The sequence below is a fragment of the Erpetoichthys calabaricus genome, chromosome 11 (genome assembly GCF_900747795.2).
Source record: "Erpetoichthys calabaricus chromosome 11, fErpCal1.3, whole genome shotgun sequence".
In the NCBI taxonomy this organism is placed as follows: Eukaryota; Metazoa; Chordata; class Cladistia; order Polypteriformes; family Polypteridae; genus Erpetoichthys; species Erpetoichthys calabaricus.
Genome location: NC_041404.2, coordinates 16,819,790 through 16,839,912, shown reverse-complemented (window position 1 = coordinate 16,839,912; position 20,123 = coordinate 16,819,790).

The window sequence follows — 20,123 nt, the reverse complement described above, 5'->3', positions numbered from 1 at the left end:
GCTGGATTAGTGATAACGCAGTAATAATTACTGTCCCAGTAGGCCGACATACTTAAATACTAAATACTGTTGATCCTCTGTCACAGCCGAGCTCCTTAAATTCATTCTTAGTAAATTCATTAGGTGCTAGACCCAAAACAATTCCCCATCTCCTATCTATCCAACACGTTTAACTACCCAATTCAAAGCATGAAGGTTCCCAGATTATCTAGGGACAGCACAAAACACTAAAACTTTTACTTTTTTTAGACAGCATTAAAAAACAGTTAAAACACCACTGATTAAATAAGCAAATAACAAAAATAGTTGGAGTGTCGAGGAACCTTCCAGAAGGCACTAGAACAATCACTTCAGTCCACATGTCCAGGCATCCATTTAATGTGGACAAAAACAAAAGTACATCAGAGCTTTCTCCACTCATCTTGGACAGAATGCCTCATAAGAATATTATTTAACTCAGCACCGAGTTTCAGCACCACTCTCCTTTCCCTCTGCCCCATTTTATTTACTACTCAGTGCTCATCTGATAAGGTTCTCGTCCAGGAGTCTCATCATCTCCACCACCATTGTCACAAGAAAAAACGTACACTGCAATGAAACAAACAAACAAAAAAATCTACTTGTACTTAAAAGATAAAAATAAAGTATAAAGTGCATCTTCACAGTCCCAACAATTCTTCTCCAACCTCTCCTCACATTTTGTTCATTTCCTCTGAATCCTTCTTTCTTCAACCTTAATTATAACATTAAGCAGCATCTTTAGCACCAACACAGAGGAAAGCAACTCCTCCAAATGTTGTTCATCAAACACAAAAGAAGTCAAGCTTCAGCTTTTTGCTTTCTCTGTCTATCCTTTGAACAATATGCCCCAAGCTTTACCTTTTCTGTCCTCCTCTCCCCATGACTCACTGTTTCTCCAATATATGAACCTCAGTAACTCACCCTACACAAAACATGTGCAAAAATTATTAATTGTAATTTACAGGATGATTCATGTAGTGAAAAGACATACAACCCTGCCAGTAGCAACATTAACATTGCCAACCACAGAGAGAATAGTGACACACCGCATAATAAAAAAGTAAATCTAAACTTAATGCACCAGGCAATATCTACACATATTTTCTTTTTTTCTTGAGATTATCACCAAGTAGCACTGAGTCACTTTCTTTTGTGTTGTGTTAAAACATAATTATTTAAAAGTAGCTGTAAATCAAACCTTTATCTTCCTGCTTTCTTCCCAATGTAATAATCGCACAAACAACTAAGTGCAGACAGGGAAAACTGCACACTTGCTAATGCGTGTGCAAAGGATGAAAAGGGACAAGATACAGTATATGGAGCCTAACACATGCCTGGACAAAAAATTAATGTCCTTTCAATGTGGACCACTAAACATTTTGAAACATTTAAATAACTGGTATACGATAACATTAAGATGTTGAGACAGATAGATGAATAGACTAAGGTATTAAAGAAAGCTTTAGCCGTAGTGACAGATGAAACTCAGCATCCTAGAAGAATTCTTGAGCTTCAGGTGCTTGCAGACCTTCAAATATATCTTCTGGAATCCATACACCCTTTTTAAATGATTGTGTAAATCATTTATTTATATCACCTCATGATTAATGGATAATGATTTTTAGTTTTCATCTGTAAAACAGCTTGCATTGTAACCAATAACGCATGTAACTTAAAATTCAGTAACGCTTTTGAATAAAAGGACACAACTGATTGCTTGTTGATGATGAAAAAAAAATGCTATTAATCTTCATCTACCTAATTATCTGATTTAATTATTATGGTATATGCACCTTTTAATGCAATCTGCTATGATTCAGTGATTGAAAATCACTTCTTCTATTTCAACTTTTCCTATAAGGCTTACAGTTTAATTATGTCATTTATCTCTCTTCCACACACCCAGAAATTCTGCGGTAACTGGAAATGGCCTGTCGACAGCCATAATGAATAACTCAATAGACAGACATGTGAAATGTGCAATAATTACAGAAATATCCCTACATTTCCATTCAGAAAGAAAGAAAGAAAGAAAGAAAGAAAGAAAGAAAGAAAGAAAGAAAGAAAGAAAGAAAGAAAAAGAAAGATGTATGGCTATGAAATATTCATTTTTTCTAATTTCACTAATTTCCCTCTTTATTTACCTAAATTCCAAAGCTCCAGCAAGAACCAACACAATATCAAAAAATGAAAGATCATTTAAAAGTTGTAAACATTCCCAGATTCCTTCAGCATCAACAGAAAGCAATCTGTCAGCTCCAGTGTTTCCACTTATTTTTCATTTTAATCACATTAAACATCCATCCATCCATACATCCATTTTTGAAGCTCACATTTTCTCAGATGGGCAGCATGGTGGTGCAGTGGTAGTGCCACTGACTTGCAGTAAGGTGACCAGGATTTATGTCGCGAGTCCTTCTTGTGTGGAGTTTACATGTCCTCCCTTTCTCTGCGTGGGTTTCCTCTGGGTGATCTGGTTACCTCCCACAGTCCAAAAACATGCAGGCTAGGTGGACTGGCAGTTCTACTGTGGCCCTAGTGTGTGGCTGGAGTGTGTGTGTGTTTGTCCTGTGATGGACTGGTGCCCTGTCCAGGGTTTGTTCCTGCATTGCAACCTATTCTGACTGGGACAAGCTCCAGCACCCTTCCATGAACCCATTCAGGTCTAAGCGAGTCAAACTATATTTTATGCAGGATCAGACGTAACTAACAGAAAGAACTCTGGAAGAAGGTCAATCACTCACACTCACACTGTCCTAACCATCAGATTATTCTGAATTAATGTGAGTTAATTTGGGGACCAAGAAAAATCCATATGGACCAAGGAAAAACAGAGCAAAGCTACATTCACTGTATACATCAACCAAGATCCCTTGACCTAGAAACAGCATGGTGATAGCACTCTACCGCCTTTCTATACCCATTCTTAAAATTTAGATGAATTCACTGGGTTAAGGTTGAAAAACTGAAGCATACAAATACTTTTATTAATGGCTTACAGTAAATACATTGTAGCTGGGAAAATAAAACAAAGTAAACCTAAAGTAACTATCAGGCAGAACATACAGTAAACATGAAACGGCTAAGAACTAGATAGGTAAGTAAAAATGTATTGTGACTTTTTTTTGACAGTCTACAACCTAGATTTTGTTGAAGCTAATTTTGAACACCCATCCATTAGCGAAGCCTGCAGGGTCCCATGGAGACAGAATCTATCCAGGCAGCAACAAACATAATGACAGCATCCATCTGTGGATGGGAAGCCGGCATGTTTGCTCTAAAAAGCAATCAATTGATGTTGCTTAGCACAAAACATTTCTATAACAGACTTCTAAGCAGCCTAATTTTATGCTGTCATGTCATCTTCAGTTATAATAAACTGAATATTTACCCCATCCAAGGTTGGTTTCTGCATTTAGATTTTGCCCTTTTCCATATTTTTATAGTACTGTTACTACTTAATTTCTCTTATTTCTGTGGGTTGTGAAGTGCAAGGAGCTAAAATTATTTCTGATGCTGACTCTTTAGCACTTTAATTACCAATTAATAATTTAGATCTGCTCTCACCTCTGGGAGAACATCATGGAAAAGTAAACTGGCCATACCTGTAGTTGAGTTTTTAAATGGCAAAACACAGTCATAGTCTTGTGGTAACTAAGAAGAACTCCATGCTGTATACCAATACTGAGACTCTGCATCTTACAAATCTTTGAATTGATAAGACATGATTAGTGATCTTGAAGCAATTTCTTGCAGTCTGATGGGTTAATTTTTATTAAATCCTTTAGCTGCTGTGATGGATGGCCGGGGATCCTGCCCGGACGGGATGCTCTTTATATGAGAAGACCGGGGGAATGGACGCACTACCAGGAGTACCTCCCCCGGGACATGAGAAGGCAGCCCCCTGGGTTTACATCGGGGCCACGGATTTGGAGCTCAGAAGCTCAACCTGCTGGGGGTCCGTGGTCATCACCAGAGGGCACCTGGACAGCTCCAGAGTCTGGGCATACAGCACTTCCGCCACACCCGGAGTGGAGGTGGCAGAAGAAAGGATTGAGTGGAGTAGGGTATTGGAGCACGGTATTGTGTGCAGGAGATTGAAAATAAATAAAAGTGTGTGTTCTGGACATTCTGGGTCTATGTGTCTGTCTGTAGCCGGGCTATCTTCTACACTACCTTGATATTTAAATATTTAAGTCATTTCAAATGAAAAGAAGAGTAACTTGTAAGCTGAATTTGAACACTGGTCCAGCGTGCACCTAGTATGTGTCTGAGTCTCATATACTTCTGAGTTTATACTTAAAAGTTGATGCTGTTATTTTATTATTCACTATGATAAATTCATTTTTTTAGTTATTTTATATATAAACCTTAAAAGGAAAATGTTATATTTTAATGTATAATCATTGTTCTATTGTTATGCGCTAAAAGTTTCCTGTTGATGGCAAACTTAGGAAACATATGGTTCAGAACATAAAATGAACATGCTTCCTGTACACATACTGTACTTTTTTTCTCTTGGGATGTCATATACTTTCAATCAACCTAGTGGACGGGGTTAATTGTGATTATTTAAGGTATCAACATTTGTCATGTCCCGTTAGCAAATGGGTGTAACCAATCATGTTAAAAGTTTTCTGATTATGTAATGAATTCCTTGGAATACTGATCTAATCAATGAAATGTATAAATATAGCACAGAGGACACTTTTTTCTTATTATTTGCTAATAAGATATGCTGTTGCAAGATTTAGATAAAGAATAATGATTGACACTTTCTCCTGCCTGTGTTTTATAGCTTAAACTGGGGCATTCCAGTGGGGAGGGTGTCTGTTAAAAAAATGTTCTTCCACAAACTACAGAGTTTACTCATGTCTACAAAAGTCAAAGGTAAAAAACTAAGAAGAATGCAAGAATAGAGAGATGGTTTCACCATGTTTGGATGCTGAAATTTAACAGAAGGACCTTAAAATCCATCAGGGATGGTGTGGCAAGCCTTTTGACTGCTGTCACACAGGTGTGATTGGGAAATAGCTAAAGGGCCTGAATAACAGTAATTCCAGGCCAGTCCAGGGAGCAGCGAGGTGCACTGACTTTCTTTTTCAATCCCTTGCAGACCATCCACGGGAAATTCCGCAAGGTTCCGGCCCAACTGATGATGTCACTTCCGGTTCAGGTGTGCCTGATGACGTCACCTCCAGTTCCTGTCCTTTTGATGACGTCACTTCAAGTCTTGGCATATAAAGCTGCCATCTATGTTAACCAGGGTTAGTTCTATTTTGGACTCTGACTTGTGAACATCTCACAAATCTTTACCCATTTGCAGCCAGGGCATATTATATGGGTGGCTGCCCCAAATCTTTTTTGATGCATTTTTGTCACACTTGTGACACTGCATTTATAGTCATTAAGTAATATGTATTCTATATCCATCTATCTGTACATGTATACTTTTATATCTTCAGATCCTTTCCAAGTAATTGGAAAAAATAAGCTTATTGTAATAATATTCAATTCACAGTAGATAAGAACTTTCCCTAGTTTTCTTTGACAACAGGGTTTTTGGCAGGAAAATTCCATACCTCAGTTTTCCTTGAAGTATTCAGACTTCTCAAACATTAACATTAAGTTACCTTACTAAAATCATTTGTCCCTCTTTTGTTCAAGACTAGCGAGACACAGGGACAGATTTCAAGTCCTGTGCCTGACAAGACATTAAGCCTGCAAACCCCACACAACTGCCACCAGCCACAACCAACCTACAGAAAATTTGGCAGGGGATCCATTTATGGAGACATACGAGCTCATGCAGCATTCGACTGCAAAAAGTCATTTGCACAATAGAATACCTGATCTGTCTCAATGGTCATCAGACCATGGTGATAACTCTGATACCAACATCATTTGCCAAAATACAACAGAGATTTGGAACCATGCAGCCACCTGCTGGCCAGGAAAATATATTGACTTTGAACTGCCTAAATTGAAACAGCTGTTGAGTATCAGCGCCAATCGATGCACTGCCCGGTGTTTGCTGGACAGCACAAGGCTGGCAAATGAGTGTTCAAATGATTTTCTACATACTTGCTCTTTCCATTCCAGGTCTCTGCACTTTTTTGAAATGAGCACTGCTAGCTTCTTTTCCACAAAGTGGAAGAAATACACATAGATTTTCCTTGATCACTTTTTCTTTTGCACCATTCTGCTTTCCACTTCAGAATTTGGTAAATATCAAAATCAAGATATCGCTCAGATCGGTTACTAATTTGCTTTCTTTTTGTTTCACCTTACTTTTGAGTAATTGATATTTCACTTTTCCTACCTTTTTGTTGGTTTGTTCTGCATAGCCTTGAATGAGAAGAGTTCAAACCCAGAAATGCAAACACATTACCGTCCTCATTTTAATGCAGAGAAAAACAGGTTCTAGCCTTCAAGCCCCACCACTAAACTGGAAACTTCCAGTTGCACATGTGCACACACACCTAAGGGTGAATCTAGAACACTGCAGGACCAATAAAGCTAGACTCAGAAGCAAGAAATAGACATGCAGTCCCTAGCACAAAGGCAATTTCACATGAAATTAAAAGCATTATTTTTCTAGATAAACAATTCCATTGAGCATATGGTGGAAATTGGAAGACAAAGTTGACGTTGTTATAAACATTCCATTAATAAGTGAAATTACTGAGCAAAAATTATTACTTAATGCAGAAATGCCACTGCTCTGTAAAGTTAAACATTCCAACATTTGCGTGGAATTTATTGTTAACAAGTTTCCATCTGTGTCCCTCATTTATAAGAAATAATTAGAATCCTAATTCCTTTCATTATTTTAAACCCTTTAATTGTGGGTTGCTTCTTAATCTTTGTTATCTTCAATACATCAGTTCCTTCAATCTTTCCTCATTGTTCATACTTTCCAGTACTAGAAACAGCCTAGTCCCTCTTCTCTGGACCTTGACTAGCACTGCTATGTCTTTTTTGTAATATGGTGACCAAAACTGGACATATTCCAGATGAGCTCTCACAAGTCCATTAGAAAGCTTTACTTGTAATACCCCACATGGGACAATGTAGCCTAATACCCTATGGGATCCTTAATTGGTTTTCAACAATGTCTGAAGAGTTCACTGCCTGAAAATATGTGATATTCCAGAACCACTAACAAAATCATACAGGGTACCAGTTCACTGCGGAACACATTGACAAATACTTACATGCATATTACAAGTTACCTCATTAAATCTGCTTATTTAGGATTCACTGCGAATATTAAGGATTCTTGATTATTTGTCTGGTTACTCAATTGCTCTGAATGATTGGTTATTTCTCACAGCCCTCTTCCCAGGATGCCTAGATAATGAGGTTTGGTGACCTGATGTGCAGGACAAAGAAGCATGCGGTGTGAAAAAAAAGAAACCTTAAATGAGTGCATTTTTCTAAAGACTTTTGAGCAACCAATTAAGTTTTTCATGGCAAATGCTGTAACTGAGAATTCACTAAAGTGTATCCTATTGACCTTTTCATTGACATTAAAGTAATTAGCTCTAGGTTAATCAAACCAAAAAAAAAAACGTAAAATGTAGTAAAGAGGAGACTTCAAAGCTGTTTGATTCTAAGCTTGATGTGTCTGCATTTCAGTTTAGGCAGTTCATAGTCAATATTTTTTTTTGAGGCTCTCATTTTTCTTATTTTTTTTATATGGCTGTATTTTGTCAGATGATAACCATGTCACAGGGTTTCACAAAAATCTGATGGCAACTGAGACACACCAGGCACAAGTGTCCCATTGTTTATTTGATTTTTGTGACATGAAAGATTTTTCACTGGTTATTGGTTAGGCAAGCCAATGTTTGTGTTCGAGAAGCCTGCACAAATGCAGAAAATTTCTGGTTTGGCCCCACCAAAATTATCTTGCCAAAAAATTCAAATAACTGTCAGACGTGTGAACCATTTTAAATTATTTTTGTGCCATTTTGCCATTTTTTTACCTGTATATTTTTGTAGATTATTAACATAATGAAATAATATACAGCTCTGTTGTTTCCTGAGAACCAAAGATGTGTACAGGGTAATGGTAGAACTCATTGTGTGTGAGATACTTAAGGGTCAGCATGTTATATCAGCCATTCATTTTCCTTAAAAATATGCTCCAAAAGATTGTCAGCTTTTCTGACAGTTTTTGGAAAAGCCAAACTCTATCGTTTTGACTTAAAATTATCATTTAATTGACTCAATTTACTTGTGCTTTTGCATGTAATTTCTGAGCAATATTTTCTCTATTACTGCATGGGCAGTGCTCATTAGGAGCTAGTTTATTCAGGCAGATGCTCAAGACTAGCCGTGCTGCTTTCTGTAAGGCAAAGAAGATCTTGAAGCCTCTTTAATAAAGTTTTTGTTTATATCAAGGTAATATTTATTATGCCTAAAAGAGACAAATGGCATATAGATGGGAGGATGAAAAGAGCAGGGGTAAAGACAAATAACTTCACCAGATATAATGAGGGTTCATTACCAGATGGTCAAGAAGTAGAAAGATTGCAGAATACAAAAACCTAAAATATCCTCGCCAAAGATCTGAACCATTACTAACAAATAAGCTATCTATCAATTTATATTCTAAAATGGGACATACGAGGGGGGACCCAAAAATAACCGGAATTTTGTTGTTGTTAGGTTGGTACTTGTAGTACGTGGTTGGGCCGCTAGGGCGATCTAGTTACACTCCTCACAAGTCAGTCTGCCAAGTGCCATCAGTCTGGAAGGTTGTGCTTGTGTTCAGTGAATTTTTTTGTAAAAGTAGGTTGCGCAACAGTGTGAGAAGGAAACGCCCTGATTTGTGGGAGTCGGGCGATTGGTTCTTTCATTATGACAACGCTCCATCTCACACTGCTCTCAGCATTCGCCAATTTTTGGCAAGAAACAGTATGACAACCCTGAACCACCCACCTTACTCACTGGATTTAGCTCCGTGTGATTTCTTTTTGTTCCCTCGGATGAAAAAAGACTTGAAAGGAAGGCGTTTTGCTGACGTCGAAGAGGTAAAACAAGAAACGACCAGAGCATTAATGGGCATTAATTCAGTCGAATTTAAAAAATGTTTCTAACAATGGAACAAATGGTTAGATAAGTGTATTTCCGCCAATGGAGAATACTTTGAAGGAGACTAATTGTAGTTTGTACAAAAAATTAAATTAAACACGTTTTAAAAATATTTTCTGTTATTTTTAGGTCCCCCCTCGTAAATCTTAATACCTGATAAAAAAAAAATAATCAAAACAACAAAATATTGAAATTATATTTTTGTTTGGTAAGGACTTTGTACAGGCACACACATATCTAATAAAACCTGCCATCAAGAAGTCCTTTGACAGTGTTCTCTGTATTCTTGTTTCAAATCTAAACCTTACTTGACAGAGACTATTAATGGAGATTAGGCAGCTGGTCAAAACTATTCATCTTCCATTGTCAAGAAAGTCAGTAAGTGTGAATTGTCTGATAGATTGTTTTTAATAGTTGCATTCAAAAAACAAAGCATTTTGTAATCATATTCCCTTGTAATTCTAAATATTAAAACAAAAACACATAGTGTCTTTTCAAAGCATGTTGCCTTTCCATGCAAGGTCAAGCAGTTATTGTAGTTAGAAAAGTGCTCATCACTCACCAGACCTCGCTTAACTGCAAAACACTGAGGCATTTATCCTGATTCAATGCATCATTTCTGCAGCCATGCTGAGACTTTAGTGAATGCACTGCATTTCTGTGTGTCTTCTTGCGCTTGTGTGCTTGATGCTTGGTTGCTCATCTGTGCTGTTAGTCAGAAAAATAATATTTCTATAGAGACTGTCAGATTCTTAAATACTGTAGTGTATAAAGACAACATGTAATCTGACCTAGATAATGATTGATTCATTTTTATTTTATAAACTGAAGTGCCTTTTATGGAGAACACAAAATCTTTTACAAGGCATCCTCTTTGATATTCAGTAGTTGAATCCCTTTTCTATAATGTTGCTATACATATTAAATTAAAACAAAAAGAAAATAATGCAAATGAAAAATGTTTTTCTCTTTTGACCTCAATCAATATTTTTCTTATTAGACAAAGAAAGTGACCAAATGTAATGGTTTGATAATGAGTGACAGAGATAAATATGTGGTTTTCTTTTATAGTTTTCTATTGGGATAGTCAAGGACAGTAGAGGTCAGAACACAAATTTTTTTATTGAGAAACATGTTTGAGCTGCAAAAGCAAAATTACAGTCAAAATAAAACTAAGACAAAACCAGAATTCTTCTTCTTAGAATTACTTGTTGGCTTGAGATTGCTTTATAAAATAAAGTTTAGATGCAAACTTCTGAAGACATTTTCTACATATGCAGGATACTGAGAAATTAATGCATGTATTTATTTCTAGTAGGATTGACTACTGCAATGTGTCATTTACTGGCTGTTCAAATCATTCCATATGTAACTTTCAATTGATTCAAAATATTGCTGCAAGAATTAGAAAATACAACTCATAACTCCGGTCCTCAAGTCCTTACACTGGCTACCAGTTAAAATGAAACTGACCCATCATGATGCTCAATTATAACTGATGGGCATTTGAGTGTCCAATAAAATGTAATATGAGTAGCTGGACTAATTACAAAGAAAGATGGACGCAGGGTCATTATGAAGTGCATCAGGTAATGGGTCATGAGTAGAAGTTAATTAATATGTTTATGTATAAAAAGAGACTTTCTGTTACTATTCATTAAGATGTCATAATAAAGAACTAAAGTGTTCTATAAAGCTTTGAAAATTTACAGCAATGTCTTTTATTTGTTCATTTTTAGAGATGAAACCTCCACTCCGTGTAGCTTGAAGAACAAAAAGCTTGATATGCTGCCATTAACAGTAAATGAAATCTGTCAGAGTGAACTTTCTGAACTTTCTGAGTATAACTTAATTTAGTTTCTTTCTAAAGTGCATCAAAAAACCTGTATGGAATTTCTATGGGCTAAACCAATGTTCTTAGTTCTACTTACCATTTGATATTTGAAACAAAAAGCAGTAGAGCAATGAAGTGGAACTGTAAAATGAAGAAAAAAATCTAAAACACGAATCCTTGAAGAAAGCACAGGTAATCACAGGGTAGCTTTATAATAGGCTCTAGCAAGTTTATACCTCCTATAAACAACTCTCCTTAGTTGCCCTCAGTTCAAGATATATGCCAAGAACATTTCAGTAGGTTGTAAATTGTGATGAAATGCAACAGTCCTGCATTGAAAGGCTTTAAATTCTCTTTAGCTGTGATACCATTCTCAAATTAATGAATGTTCAAATTTATTGGATGCGAAAACTGCAGCCAGCAGGTTTTCAAGGCATTTTTGGGAACAGCAGAGATGGGTCACTTTCCCACTGATGACTCATTTGGTTTACTCCCAATAAATAACATGTGATCCCTCTCTAAGCGTATTTGAAGCACATTATTTTTGGCTGTTCAGATTTTTAGCAGCAGCATAGACAGTTTTGGCAGATAAGTATTTGTTCTGCTAAAGCAGCTTCTGGCAATTCTGATAATGTTTGCCACAATAGGTGAATCACTAGTTTATCTAGCATATCCATTATGTCAAACTTATGAAAGATAAGGATGTTGAGTTCTGTGCTGTCATGCGGTGCAGCAGAGCTGTTTAACACAGCATTTCTGGGCAGTGACCATTAAATGTGGACAGGTGAACCTCCTTGTTTGGTGCTGGAGAGGTAGTGGTCCCTTGGCTGTACTCACTCCTGAAGTGTTGCTGCAACTGGCTTTTCAGGTTCTTGAAGCAGGTTTTGAGACTCACCATCAATAACAACAACAACATTTATTTACAGTATATAGCACATTTTCATACAAATGATGTAGCTCAAAGTGCTTTACATGATGAAGAAAGAGAAAAAAACAAAAGAAATAAGAAAATAGAATTAGGGAACACTAATTAACATAGAATAAAATGAAAAAACAAAAGAAACTCCAGAGAAAAATAAAATCTGCAGGGGTTCCTAGGCCATGAGACCGCCCAGCCCCCTCTAGGCATTCTTCCTAACATAAATGACCTCAATCATACCTCATTGTACTCAGGGTTCACATGGAAGAACTTGATGACGATGGTCATGTGGACCTCTAACCTTTAATCCGCCCAATTTAGGGACATCACGGTGCTTTGATCAGGTGGTGGTGGCAAAGCCATAGAATACCAGAAAAAGAACAGAAGAGAAAGTAGGGATTAGTATGGATTACAGAGCCACCAGGAATGATAATGATAAGCAAATGCATATACAGAGTATCAGGATTAAACTAAAATGAAGCTATGAGAAAGCCATGTTAAAATAATGAGTTTTTAGCAGTTTTTTAAAGTGCTCCACCGTATTAGCCTGGCAAATTCCTATTGGCAAGCTATTCCAGATTTAAGGTGCATAACAGCAGAAAGCCGCCTCACCACTTCTTTTAAGTTTAGCTCTCGGAATAATTTGAAGATCTAAGGTTACGATTTGGAGTGTAAGGCCAAAGACATTCTGAAATATAGGATGGAGAGAGATTATTTAAGGCTTTGTAAACCATAAGTAGTATCTTTAAGTCAATTCTAAATGACACAGGTAACCAGTATAGTGACATCAAAACTGGAGAGATGTGGTCCGATTCTCTTTTCCTAGTTAAGATTCTAGCAGCTGCATTCTGCACTAGTTGCAATCGATTGATGTCTTTTTTGGGTTGTCCTGAGAGGAGTGCGTTACAGTAATCTGAAAAAAAAAATTACTAATCAGTAATACTGAAGTAATCAGTAATCAGTAATACTGAAAAGAAAAGCGTGAACTAATTTCTCAGCATCTTGCAGTGTATAAGAGGTGTAACTTTTGCTATATTTCTTAAGTGAAAAAATGCTGTCCTAGTAATCTCATTAATACATGATTTAAAATTCAGGTCAGAGTCAATAGTTACCCTTAAATTCTTTACCTCTGTCTTGACTTTTAATCCTAATGCATCAAGTTTATTTCTAATAACCTCATTATATCCATTTTTGCCAATCACTAAAATTTCTGTTTTCTCTTTTAGTTTGAGAAAATTACTACTCATCCATTCAGAAACATAAACAAGACATTGTGTCAGAGAATTAAGAGTGTCGGGGTCATCAGGTGCTATTGATAAATACAGCTGTGTGTCATCAGCATAGCTGTGGTAGCTCACACTATGCCCCGAGATAATCTGACCTAATGGAAGCATGTAAATAGAAAAGAGCAGCGGACCCAGGATAGAGCCTTGTGGAACACCATATACTGTAGAATATCATGTGTCTTTGAAGTATAATTATCACAGCTAACAAAGAATTTTCTACCTGCCAGGTAGGATTCAAAGCAATTTAAGACACTGCCAGAGAGGCCCAACCATTGACTAAGGCGATTTCTAAGAATATTGTGGTCAATGGTATCAAATGCGGCACTCAAATCTAAGAGGATGAGAACAGATAAACGGCCTCTGTCTGCATTTACACGCAAGTCATTTACTACTTTAACAAGTGCAATTGCTGTACGGTGATCTTTTCTGAAACCCGAATGAAACTTATTAAGAATAGCATGTTTATTGAGGTGGTCATTTAGCTGCATAATGACTGCCTTCTCTAGGATTTTACTTAAGAAAGGCAGGTTAGAAATAGGTCTAAAATTTTCAAAAGCAGAGGAGTCCAGATTATTTTTCTTCAGCAGGGGTTTAACTACAGCAATCTTAAAACAGTCTGGGAAGACCCCCACATCTAATGACGAGTTTACTATGTCAAGAATACTATCAATTAGCACGCCATATACTTCTTTGAACAAACGTATTGGTATTGGGTCAAGGATGCAGGTGGATGGTCTCAGTTGAGAAATCATTTTATATAAATTAGGTAAACCTATCCTGGTGAAAGAATTTAATTTGTTTATAATGGAGTTAAGAGGATCAGTATTGGGGAGATGTAGTATATTATTTCTAATATCTTTAATTTTTTGATTAAAAAATACAGCAAAAGCCTCATAAGTTTGACTGGAAGTTTTTTGGAGGCATTCCATTGAGTGACCTGGGTTTAGCAGACGATCGATTTTAGAGAATAAGACTCTGGGATTACTAGCATTGTTATTTATAATTCTAGAGAAATAACACCGCCTCTCAAGACGGACTGTGTTGTATTCTGTTCTTTTAACCTTCAATGTCTCATAGTGGATAATAAGTTTAGCTTTTCTCCATTTACGCTCAGCTCTCCGGCATGTTCTCTTTAGATCATACACTCTTTGAGTCTTCCATGGTATAATAGTGCTAGAACATTTTTAACTGCCTTTTCAGGTGCGACTATGTCAGCGGCAGCTCTCACTTTACTATTAAAATTTTCCACCTTACTATTTACATTATCCTCACTATTGTAGTAAGCACTAAAAAACGGACTGGTTTCTTAGAATGTTTGTAAATTTTGATGCTGCTGATGAATCAAAGTAGCATTTTTTAACAATATGCTTCTTGTTAATTTTATCCATTCATCCATCCATTGTCCAACCTGCTGAATCCGAACACAGGGTCACGGGGGTCTGCTGGAGCCAATCCCAGCCAACACAGGGCACAAGGCAGGAACCAGTCCCGGGCAGGGTGCCAACTCACCGCAGGACACACGTAAACACACCAAGCACAATTTAGAATCGCCAATCCACCTAACCTGCATGTCTTTGGACTGTGGGAGGAAACCGGAGCGCCCGGAGGAAACCCACACAGACATGGGGAGAACATGCAAACTCCATGCAGGGAGGACCCGGGAACCGAACCCGGATCTCCTTACTGCAAGGCAGCAGCGCTACCACTGTGCCACCGTGCCACCCTAATTTTATTCTATCATTATTTATATATTAAATAGTAAGAGAAAATGGTTTGATAGACCAGTATCAATGATCTTCTTCACATCAACTTTTAGTCCTTTAGTAATTACTAAATCTAACGTATCACCTGCTTTGTGTGTAGGCTGACTAATGTGCTGGCTCAATTCAAAAGAGTCCTGGAGGTTCATGAATTCTTTTACTTTCAGGTCACACTAATTATCATATGAAAGTTAAAGTCACCGACTATTAGGAGTGTGTCGTAGTTCGAAATTACAATTGACACCAAGTCTGAGAATTCCTCAAAGAAAGACGCATTGTATTTAGGTCTAGACACGGACAATACTAGACACTGAGAAACTCCATGAATAACAACGGCAAGATACTCAAAGGACTTGAATTTGCCAAAGCCAACGTCTTCACACTTTAACCGGCTTGAGTAAATGTTTGCTAAACCACCGCCTTTCTTACTTTTGCGATCTGCATGAGCAAAGCTGTAATTCGGAGGCGCAGATTCGATTAAAACAGCAGCACCATCAGAACTAAGCTATGTTTCACTTAGTGCAATGAAATCGATTTTCTTATCACTAATAACGGAAAACGTCTTGTTGGTTAATGCTTTAACATTTAATAAAGCCATATTTAATGTCTCGGAAGAGCAGAATTGAATTATAGGAGCATTATGGGTAGTTGAGGTAGTTGAGATAGAAGTTAAGTTATTTTTATTAGAGCCACTCTGTGTGTATTTTTTATTTAATCTATAGTCTGTTTTTATAGTTTTAATACATTGTTCATCTAGAGGCGTAATTGTAATTAAATTATCCATATTTATGCTGTACTGTCTAGAATTTTACATGCATTGAGGTTAGTTAGTATAGTATTAATGCAGTGCACTTTTGAGGAAGATTTTGTTACAGAATTATCATGTCCTGGCGAAGCATTACGGAAAGGGTTAGGAGTAATAGTAAAGAGTCAAGAGAGACTAATTACCTTAGAGATGTTTTCAGAGAGGACCCGGGCGCTGAATCTATTAGGATGCAGTCCATCCCGTTTGAAGAAACATGGCCTCTCCCAGAAGAGGTCCCAGTAGTCTACGAACCCGATGTTTTGTCCCTCAAAGAAGCCTTTCAGCCCGAGATGAAGATTCTTGCAGCTGGGGTCCTCTCCTTTGTGGCTTTAATTAATGCTGTGAAGTCCACCTTGAGAATCTCTGACTGTGGATATCTCACGTCGTTTACAATGGCTCCCACTGCCCTGTTCTTGTGCCTCTTGAAGACTGTCGGCATTCTTCTCATTATATCACCGGGAAAACAAGAGACAAAAGATTTCTGATTAGGGCATGAGATGTTTAGGTCTCGTACAACAGAATCTCCAATTACTAATACATCACCCGGGGTTGAAGGCAAACTGGGGGAGCGGAGAGGGTCCAAACGGTTTTGGGTGGAGATGCTTGCCTGTGCCGATGGAGGTGATCTAGCCTTAACACCCCGCCTGCTTAGCTGAAACAGGCCAAGTTCCTCATCATTGACGTTGTCGCTCTGACGACGAGGTGTGGGGGTAAAACTCACTTGGTCTTGACAGTGAACGGCACAGCGTGGAGTCGATGTTACAGAGCCACGACTTGCTGAGATGATTTCAGATGTCGGGGAGGATTTTTCCAGTAGACGAGCCTTCAAATTCCTTAGGTGCCTTCGTCTGGACAGGAGTTTCTGAATTTGGATATCGAGAGCCTGGAGTCTTCGACAGCAATGTCTATCATACTGTCGGCCATTGTCTGCTTCCGTTTCATGCCCTCGGAATGAATGAGAGAAAGAAGGTTAATGACCAACAGGTCAACATCTCAGAAGAGCCAGCAAGTCCATTTTTTGGGTCTCTTGCTGTACCTGTTGATCTGCAGTTAGACTGACATTTGTATAGATTACAGATAAATTCAAGGTTATGAGAAGAACCATTTAAGGATTTATGTAAATATTACAAATTTCAATGATAAATCCTAGATGCATGTTCTAGACAGGTTAGGTAGACAGCAGACGGATGAAATTTATGCAGAGCTATTCAGTCCATGGGGCCTGAAAATAACCATTTTGTCTTTACACGATTTTATGGAGCAATTTAGAAGAGCAAGTGTCATCTGTGAATATTCACTTGGTACTGCTATTGTTTGTGTAAGTATATACATAAGCATCTTCCCTTCATTTACTACTGTTGCTAGAAAGTAATAACAGTGGTAATGTTCTTCTCTGTGTCTCTCAGAAAGATTACATTTTATAATGATGATTTGTAAAAAAGAGTTATCAATTAATGCCTCTATAAGATAAGCACAATGAAACGATATTGACATTAACTTATATTTTTTGCTGTAAGCTCCTGTGTTAATTCGGCTGAATATAAAAAGAAGGTACACAAACTGCTGTCTTGCATATAGACTGACATGATGAAGTTTGAAATGGTAGAAAAGATACTGCTTTATAGTTAGAGAACAATGTATAAATACTACTAATATTTTATGAAAAAAACATGTAGTTTTCTGCTTCAACCATGCTTTGATTTGGTTATTTAAATTGTAAAACACCCAGCGAATTTCAAGTTTGCACTCACAAACAGACAATGTGTACAGTTTTGGACTTACCCCCTCCTCCAAAACCATCAGAAAACTCTGAAATTCCAGTAGCAGTCTTGGGGTTTATAAATAAATAAAAGTTGTCTCACCATCAGAGATACAAACTCCTCTATTCCAGTAGCAGTCTTGGGGTTTATAAATAAATAAAAGTTCTCTCACCATCAGAGATACATACTCCTCTTCATGTGGCAAATTTGATGACCGAGTCTAAGTCCTTCTCACATAAAACATTCTTTACCTTAATATTTAATTTTGTACTTATAGTTATGGATATGGTGAGAGGGGACATGCAGGTGATGGGTGTGACAGAGCAAGATGTAGAAGACAGGAAGATATGGAAAAAGATGGTCTGCTGTGGCAACCCCTAATGGGAGCAGCTTAATGAAAAAGAAGACGTTTTGATGCAAAGACCTCTTGGTTCCTCTTCATCAGAATGAAAGGTCTGTCTTAAAAAACATCAGGCACATTGAAAGGTAACCGCTGTATGTTTATATATTGAGAGTTCATTAAGTTTATTACATACTAGCCACGCTACCTGTCAAAGACAGGTAATAGAATAATTTAAAAATATTTGCTGTTTCTTGCCCTACTTATACCTTCAGCTACTCTCCTTGGCATCCATATGTATCTGAACCTCTCTTCACCGACGCTCTCTGTCTCAAGATCATTCCCGTTAAGCCTGCTTCTCAGACTCTGTCATTATTTTTGAGGTGGCTTTCTCACATCGTGTCTGCTTTTATGCTTGCTACCTTTGAAGGTGACTCTTTTCAAGCCTCCAATGCCATTTTTTCTCTGTGTGTGTCTCACACTCTCACTTCCTCGTTCATCGTGTCACCAGAACCCAAACTGACCAATCACACCAAAGTCAAACTGACCAATCAGGTTGCTCAGTGAAACTGGACACACAGACTTTAGTGTTCTATTATATAGCTGATGCTATATTAAAACTATGATTTAAATACTGTATACACACAGAACCAAAGAAAAATAAAACTTTTTAACAAGTACATTTGAAGTAATAAATGAATGAGAATCAAGTATGAATACATTGACAGCCTATTTCATCTAAAATGGATATAGAGTATAAGAGTAAAAGAAAAAGAAAAAATACTAAATTGATTGCTATGCAGAGAAGTTCAAAAACTATTATTGTACACCAGAGGGATCTTTTACTCCTCATACATTACCATGCACCTCTGTAAAAAAAGTCATATTCCAAGTTCAAAAATGTTATTAGCACTTTCTTCTTAACAATTAGTTGTTCTTTGTTGAAATATAGTTGTTTCCTTGTTAAAAATTACTTGTTCTTTGAAATATGCCTTTAAAGCACATTTATTCAATATTATTGCTTAGATGCTCCATTTCAAATACATACAGCATGACATTCAGACATGAATATTTTTCAAAGTCACTGTCACAAATGATCTCATTCTTTATTGTTTTTGTCATGCTGTATTACTGCTGCATAAGAACATAAGAAACTTTACAAATGAGAGGAGACCATTCAGTCCGTCAAACTTGTTTATTTAGCTAACAGCTAAGCTATCCCAATATCTTATCCAGACACTTCTTAAAGCTTTTCAAGGTTTCTGCATCAACCCCATGTCTTGGTCGTTTGCTCCAGACTCCTACAACTCTTTGTGTAAAGAAGTGCTTCCTGGTTTCATTTGTAAACGTACTTCCCCTTCTTTTCCAGTGGTGTCTTTAAGTACATGATTCACCCTCTAACTGAAATGATGTTGCCTTTGACGATTTTAAATACTTGAATTAGGTCCCTGTGCAATCTCCCCTGCTCGAGACTACACAGGTTTAATTCTCTGAGTCTGTCAGAGTAGGATGTGTTCTTAAGTCCTGGGATGCACTTGGTTGCTTTCCTCTGCACAGCTTCACGTGCTGCTATGTCTTTCTTGTGCAGTGGTGACCAGAACTGCATACAACACTCCAGTTGTGGTCTTATGAGTGCATTGTATAGTTTGAACATCACAACCCTTGAATTTTATTCTATGATATCCTAACATTTTATTTGCCTTTTTAATGGATTCTGTGCATTGCTTAGTTGATGAAAATGTTGTGTCAACACAAACCCCTAAATCCTTTTCAAATGTTGCTTCCTTTAGAACAGTGTCTCCAATCTTTTATTTTTAATGTGTGTTCCTTTTGTCCAAGTGTAGGACTTTTCCCTTTTCTACATTAGACTGCATTTCCCAAGTGCCCACCCAGTTCTGAAGCTTGCCCAAGTGTTTTTGCTGCCTCCTCGGTGTCTGCCATCCTTATAATTTTAATGTCATCCGTGAATTTCACTTTACTAAGTATACCAAAATCAATGTCATTAATACCATTTAGAAAAGGTCCAAGGACAGACTCCAGGGAGACTCCATTTATGGCCTTACGCCATGTGAAGCGTTCTCCTCTTATCTTGTACTCTTTGTCTCCTGCTGGTTAACAAAATAGAAATCCAGTTTTGTAGGTTACCTAGGATGCCTATAGTTTCTAGTTTCTACCTGTAATATTCCCTTAAAGAAAAAGAAAAGACAGTTTAAAATATAAAATATATGTGCACATATGATATACGGTATGTACAGTGTATGTACTCTAACCTGATTATTTAATTTCATAGTGACTC